This window comes from Saccoglossus kowalevskii, chromosome 12 (genome assembly GCF_978046115.1).
Source record: "Saccoglossus kowalevskii chromosome 12, keSacKowa6.1, whole genome shotgun sequence".
NCBI lineage: Eukaryota > Metazoa > Hemichordata > Enteropneusta > Harrimaniidae > Saccoglossus > Saccoglossus kowalevskii.
In genome coordinates, this window is record NC_140652.1 from 26,263,548 (window position 1) to 26,271,632 (window position 8,085).

Consider the following 8,085-nt stretch of genomic DNA (forward strand, 5'->3'; position numbering starts at 1 on the left):
GGCATTTGGAAACCCAATGTAACGACATGGCAGTTAGAACCTCAATGTAGCGACATGGCAGTTAGAACCTCAATGTATCGACATGGCAGTTAGAACCTCAATGTATCGACATGGCAGCTAGAAACCCAATGTAGCGACATGGCAGTGAGAAACCCAATGTATCGACATGGCAGTTAGAAACCCAATGTAGCGACATGGCAGTTAGAAACCCAATGTAGCGACATGGCAGTTAGAAACCCAATGTATCGACATGGCAGTTAGAACCCCAATGTAGCGACATGGCAGTTAGAACCTCAATGTATCGACATGGCAGCTAGAAACCCAACGTAGCGACATGGCAGTTAGAAACCCAATGTAACGACATGGCAGTTAGAACCTCAATGTAGCGACATGGCAGTTAGAACCTCAATGTATCGACATGGCAGCTAGAAACCCAATGTAGCGACATGGCAGTGAGAAACCCAATGTATCGACATGGCAGTTAGAAACCCAATGTAGCGACATGGCAGTTAGAACCTCAATGTAGCGACATGGCAGTTAGAACCTCAATGTATCGACATGGCAGTTAGAACCTCAATGTATCGACATGGCAGCTAGAAACCCAATGTAGCGACATGGCAGTTAGAAACCCAATGTATCGACATGGCAGTTAGAAACCCAATGTATCGACATGGCAGTTAGAAACCCAATGTATCGACATGGCAGTTAGAAACCCAATGTATCGACATGGCAGTTAGAAACCCAATGTATCGATATGGCAGTTAGAAACCCGATGTAGCGACATGGCAGTTAGAAACCCAATGTATCGACATGGCAGTTAGAAACCCAGTGTATCGACATGGCAGTTAGAAACCCGATGTATCGACATGGCAGTTAGAAACCCAATGTATCGACATGGCAGTTAGAAACCCAATGTATCGACATGGCAGTTAGAAACCCAATGTATCGACATGGCAGTTAGAAACCCAATGTATCGACATGGCAGTTAGAAACCCAATGTATCGACATGGCAGTTAGAAACCCAATGTATCGACATGGCAGTTAGAAACCCAATGTATCGGCATGGCAGTTAGAAACCCAATGTATCGACATAGCAGTTAGAAACCCAATGTATCGACATAGCAGTTAGAAACCCAATGTATCGACATGGCAGTTAGAAACCCAATGTAGCGACATGGCAGTTAGAAACCCAATGTAGCGACATGGCAGTTAGAAACCCAATGTATCGACATGGCAGTTAGAAACCCAATGTATCGACATGGCAGTTAGAAACCCAATGTATCGACATGGCAGTTAGAAACCCAATGTATCGACATGGCAGTTAGAAACCCAATGTATCGACATGGCATTTGGAAACCCAATGTAACGACATGGCAGTTAGAACCTCAATGTAGCGACATGGCAGTTAGAACCTCAATGTAGCGACATGGCAGTTAGAACCTCAATGTATCGACATGGCAGCTGGAAACCCAATGTATCGACATGGCATTTGGAAACCCAATGTAGCGACATGGCAGTTAGAAACCCAATGTAGCGACATGGCAGTTAGAAACCCAATGTAGCGACATGGCAGTTAGAAACCCAATGCAGCGACATGGCAGTTAGAACCTCAATGTATCGACATGGCAGCTAGAAACCCAATGTAGCGACATGGCAGTGAGAAACCCAATGTATGATCGACATGGCAGTTAGAAACCCAATGTAGCGACATGGCAGTTAGAAACCCAATGTAGCGACATGGCAGTTAGAAACCCAATGTATCGACATGGCAGTTAGAACCCCAATGTATCGACATGGCAGTTAGAAACCCAATGTATCGACATGGCAGTTAGAACCTCAATGTATCGACATGGCAGCTAGAAACCCAATGTAGCGACATGGCAGTTAGAACCTCAATGTATCGACATGGCAGCTAGAAACCCAACGTAGCGACATGGCAGTTAGAAACCCAATGTAACGACATGGCAGTTAGAACCTCAATGTAGCGACATGGCAGTTAGAACCTCAATGTATCGACATGGCAGCTAGAAACCCAATGTAGTGACATGGCAGTGAGAAACCCAATGTATCGACATGGCAGTTAGAAACCCAATGTAGCGACATGGCAGTTAGAACTTCAATGTAGCGACATGGCAGTTAGAACCTCAATGTATCGACATGGCAGCTAGAAACCCAATGTATCGACATGGCATTTGGAAACCCAATGTAGCGACATGGCAGTTAGAAACCCAATGTATCGACATGGCAGTTAGAAACCCAATGTATCGACATGGCAGTTAGAAACCCAATGTATCGACATGGCAGTTAGAAACCCAATGTATCGACATGACAGTTAGAAACCCAGTGTATCGACATGGCAGTTAGAAACCCGATGTAGCGATATGGCAGTTAGAAACCCAATGTATCGACATGGCAGTTAGAAACCCAGTGTATCGACATGGCAGTTAGAAACCCGATGTATCGACATGGCAGTTAGAAACCCAATGTATCGACATGGCAGTTAGAAACCCAATGTATCGACATGGCAGTTAGAAACCCAATGTATCGACATGGCAGTTAGAAACCCAATGTATCGACATGGCAGTTAGAAACCCAATGTATCGACATGGCAGTTAGAACCCCAATGTATCGACATGGCAGTTAGAAACCCAATGTATCGACATGGCAGCTAGAAACCCAATGTATCGGCATGGCAGTTAGAAACCCAATGTATCGACATGGCAGTTAGAAACCCAATGTATCGACATGGCAGTTAGAAACCCAATGTAGCGACATGGCAGTTAGAAACCCAATGTAGCGACATGGCAGTTAGAAACCCAATGTATCGACATGGCAGTTAGAAACCCAATGTATCGACATGGCAGTTAGAAACCCAATGTATCGACATGGCAGTTAGATACCCAATGTAGCGACATGGCAGTTAGAACCTCAATGTAGCGACATGGCAGTTAGAACCTCAATGTATCGACATGGCAGCTGGAAACCCAATGTATCAACATGGCATTTGGAAACCCAATGTAGCGACATGGCAGTTAGAAACCCAATGTAGCGACATGGCAGTTAGAAACCCAATGCAGCGACATGGCAGTTAGAAACCCAATGCAGCGACATGGCAGTTAGAAACCCAGTGTATCGACATGGCAGTTAGAAACCCGATGTATCGACATGGCAGTTAGAAACCCAATGTATCGACATGGCAGTTAGAAACCCAATGTATCGACATGGCAGTTGGAAACCCAATGTAGCAACATGGCAGTTAGAACCTCAATGTAGCGACATGGCAGTTAGAACCTCAATGTACCGACATGGCAGTTAGAAACCCAATGTATCGACATGGCAGTTAGAAACCCAATGTAACGACATGGCAGTTAGAAACCCAATGTAGCGACATGGCAGTTAGAACCCCAATGTAGCGACATGGCAGTTAGAAACCCAATGTAGCGACTTGGCAGCTAGAAACCCAACATAGCAGGTTGTACCCAAATGTGGCGACTTGTCAGCTCGAGCCCCAGCGTTGCGACATGGTAGATGGAACCCAAATGTCGCGATATGGCAGCCAGAACCCTAGATTGGCCCAGTCATGGATTTTTGTATTGTCTTGTACATGATAATTGCTTCGAGGAACGAATTTGTAAATGTCTGGGGTTGACGCGAAATGTCCACGCTTAAACTGTTCTGACGCGCCCTCTATAATTGTCACGGCGTTTGGGAAGTGGTAAATATGCCAACATAGTGATAGAGAGACTGTGATGCCAATGAGCAGCGTGAATTGTAAGCTGTCAACCAATGAGAAGACACCTTTTGTTTTGAACCGTGCTTCGCAACTTTAACCATGCTTTAACGCACCTGTGAATGATCCTGATATTCAACATTCTTTGGGCAAGCCCGCGGCCAAGGTTGCTCAGTACAGTTTCATGCTTTCTCACACCAGGAAATTAATAAGGCTTCGGCGATTGGCACCCAAGAACCTGTTATTAATAGTCCCAGTGGAACACGCCTTCGTTTCAGGTACATGTAGGAGTGCTCGCAGCCAGTTCGTTGAAAATTTACCCAAACATACCGACTTTTAGGGTGGTTTTGGCTAAAAGGGGCGTTTTTTGGACTCGAAATGGGACATTAGTTTACGATTAGATATTGACAGGATATTTACTACGTTTCAAATTCACTGGACACAATAAATTCTATTGTTGTTAGATTATTCACTGGCTATAAATTTAACTATAGGCGAAAATGAAACAAAAGAATGCAGTATGTTATGCTACGTGTAAGGAGCATATACTTGTAAGCACATATTAGGCCATGCAATATGTGTTTTATAAGACATTACACGTTCATACTAGGAACGTGCATAGATCGTCTGCCGTCCAAGAAGTTCTTCTCGACGTCTGCTAGCGGTGTCCCGATTTCTTCACAAAACGATGTAAAGACGCTTCTAGAAAACCTGATTGCGTCCTTCGTCTTCGGTGCATCTTTATTTTCTACTAGTGTGTCAAGTTCTTTTTTCTGAACTGAAGCTAAATCGAGGCGGACCATTGATATCAGCGACCGAACTAGCAGACGACATATTGGAAAAAACTCGATCAGATGACGAGTGACGCTACTATGGTAATTTAGCCGATAACACGTGATCCTGTTTTGACCAATTACAGTACAGTATTAACGAGTGATGTATTATAATAGTAGATAGAACTGTACAACTGTCGCTGTCATGGTAACTGTGAATGTACGTATTAAAATTTGAACGATTGATCAATTTCAGCTGTATTTACTATGAACGTATTGCGTAGTGCGATGTAGTTAAATACCAACCACATTTTCCTTCCCAGGGCTCTTAGCGCAGACTTTGAAGAAGCGCCATCTTGCGTGGGGAGTGGGCCAACAAGAAACTGTGCACATGCGAAGTTCTGAATATACAGTGTCCATCTAAATGTTCGACGGGGGCGCTGTTCGCGGAGAAATCATGTATTGCGAAATTATTTGAGATGGTAGCTTGCCAGATAAAAACGTGCATGCATTGAGGACCACGCGTATATTTTCCGAAATATGCAACAACATACAAATGTTCGGTGTTTGTAATACGTCACGTAGTACGGTGGCGTGAGTGGCGCCCTCGGTCGACAGACCCAACCGATCTGCGTTGGCGGAGGGGGGTCACTCACTGTGTCAGTCTATACGTCACGTGAATAATTCGAAGATTCAGCCATTATTTTTGTTTCCAGAGATACTAGTATCAAATTCCATCCCATGGGTAAATCAGAAAATGTCAAATACCCGAGGATGAGCAAATCAGAGGTAATTCAAATACCCACATAAAATGCCAGATACCCCAGTGTGGGATAATCAGAAAATGTCAGCTTTTTGACGGTGGGATGAATCACAGGAAGTCATATACCCAGGGGCGAGGAAATCAGAGAAAGTCAAATACCCGAGGGTGGGGTACTCAGAAACTGTCAAATACCCGAGGGTTGGAGAAATAAAAAAAAATTGTCAATTACCCGTCGGTGGGGGAATCAGAAATTGTCAACTAGCCAGGGGTGATGAAAACAGAAAATGTAAAATACCCATTGATGAGGAAGTCTGTCCCATACATGACCGACTGTCAATAAAACTTGTTCTCATGCTATGTTGCCTGATATAACCATGCACGTAGAAATAAACCTCGGTTACATATACCTTCATGGTCCAATATATAGAACCGGGTAAACTTTATATTTGTAATGGGGAAGATATCACATTGGTCAATGTACCAACCTTCACCTTACGCAAACAAGGTGCTTTTTATCAACGATGATGACTTTATTAATAGACTACAAGTTGTAAATCCTCAGTCAGCCATCACGTGATCACTATATATAACAAGGTGACAGTCTCAAGTCGTTCACCGCGGCCTTGTGATCTATCATGATAAAAAACAATAATCACGGCGACTACTTTACAGTGTTTGGACGACCTAGGGCTGACTGTTTTAACGATTTTCTCTGTGTGAATTTGAAAAATAAATCTACCCTGAGAGTTCTAATCGGTTGAGTATTAACATTTCTCATTGTGCAGCAATAGTGGCGCGACGAGGATCTTCACAGACCCTCACCACGCATGCCCCCTCTCCCGAGGGTCCGACTTACAGAATAATCTGGTACGCATGACTGTGAAAGAAAACGCTTTAAATGTTAACGCGCGTTACGCGTTTAAGGTTACCATTTCAGTCAAAATAAATAAAAAGGGTGTCTTTTCCGGTACTGCCAACGTGATAAAGGTGGTATTTTTTTAAATTAGATTATTGTTTTTTTTATTACTTTAAGGAATTCAATAATCGCAAAAACGAGGAAAACGTCCGGCCCCCCTGGTTAACGACACTCGATCACGGGCGATCACGGCATATGACCAACCCGTGCGAGATCGCGAGATCAGGCGCGAGTTCAAGATGCGTGGTCTTTTAGCTTTCTAACAGTGAAAAGGGAACGACATTTTGACCTTTTAAAACGTGTTTGGGGTCACTTTGAAAACCCCTTTCACAGGCATGGGTTCCAGGTATTTCCACAAGTCGGACCCCGGGGCCCCTTTTGACAAGCCTAGCACAGGGAATGGTATGTTCTACCACTCAATTTGTGTAGCTTGGGTGAATAGCATATCATTGTGCGCTTTGCCCGGGGTCACGTCCTATAAGATTTTCAAGGATTATTCAGTTCGAGTTCTAAATGTATTCTTCAAACTTCGACTGATTACTGCCGCTAGTGGCGGGCTTAAAGAGTTCAGAACCAGTATGACAGGCGAGATTTTACATCCAAATACTCATATTACCATAATATGGACATCGGAAAAGTACGCGTGATGTGCCGCCCAATTGGGTTACTTAACCTAAGTATTCCCTGGGAATGCTGTCGAAATCTATCGCAATCGATCCACATAATATTATCTAGTGTTTTTAGTATCACTAGAAATGTCCAAGCATTCACTGTACGTGTACGATAAGAATGCAAAGCCATTCAAATTCACCTGTGACAGGAACTGTCTAGGCGCACTTACTTGGTGCTCGGAAATAGGACTGAATGCAGAACCCCTTTGAGGTTGAAAACTGAAGAAAAAATATATCCGTTTTGAAATAAAACGAATCCCGTAACAGCAATACCCCAACCCGGCCTTAAGTACCTGGACGTCCATGTTCCAACTGTTCATCTGACGAGGTAAAGTATAGAACGGATATTGCTGTGTTTCAAAACAAACATTTACCCGCCATGCAGTGATGTGGTAGTTTTATAATTGTAGGGCGATTTAGCTTATTACACGATTCGCTTTGAACATGGACGTACTAGAAACTGTGTGATGTGCTCGGACGCAAATCTTTCAAAAATTGTCTCCTACCTTTAAGGCGATGTTTATTTTAAAATGTTGCCACGCATACGCGCGTGTAAGACGCGCACCTGAATCAAGTGTGTTCACTAGACATCAATGATTAACCTTGCGAAAAATGTCTTTCCTTATTGAGGTTTTTTTATCTGGGCATTTTTCAAACCTTTGAATGATTGCCGAATATTCTAGTTAATAAACATCTCATTAAATGATAAGTGTTGTTTTGACACTGAGCGAGACGCGGCGAAAAACAACCGATTCATTGTTTCCTTGTCAGTATCAACGCCCTCTCTCGGCCATAGACAGGCACATCAAAGAAGTGCACCCCATGCGTAATTACCTGCAAAACCAACAGAACACTCTGCAAATTAAATAACTCTGATCCAAGGTAATTTACAAGATAATCCCCGGATTACAGAGACACTCTCAAGTTATCTTTTTCTGACACCCGGCCTGACACTAATGAGGCGGGCGTCAAGTCCGAATCGTTAATGGAGTAACGTATCTGACAAGAACACGCACAATAGTTGCGTTGATTTGGTTACCGTGTGATTAAGAGAAAAAGTCACGAATGTCGTTGGTGTGAAACCCCTCATTAAATCGAACAAACATCTCTTGAAAAAACAGGTGGGATGCATTTAAGTATTTGTTAATTACATATTTGCTCGTTTATATAGTATGTAGTATTGAGGTTAGAACAACTCGAACACCGTACGGCCGTTGCGAGTACTGCGTAAT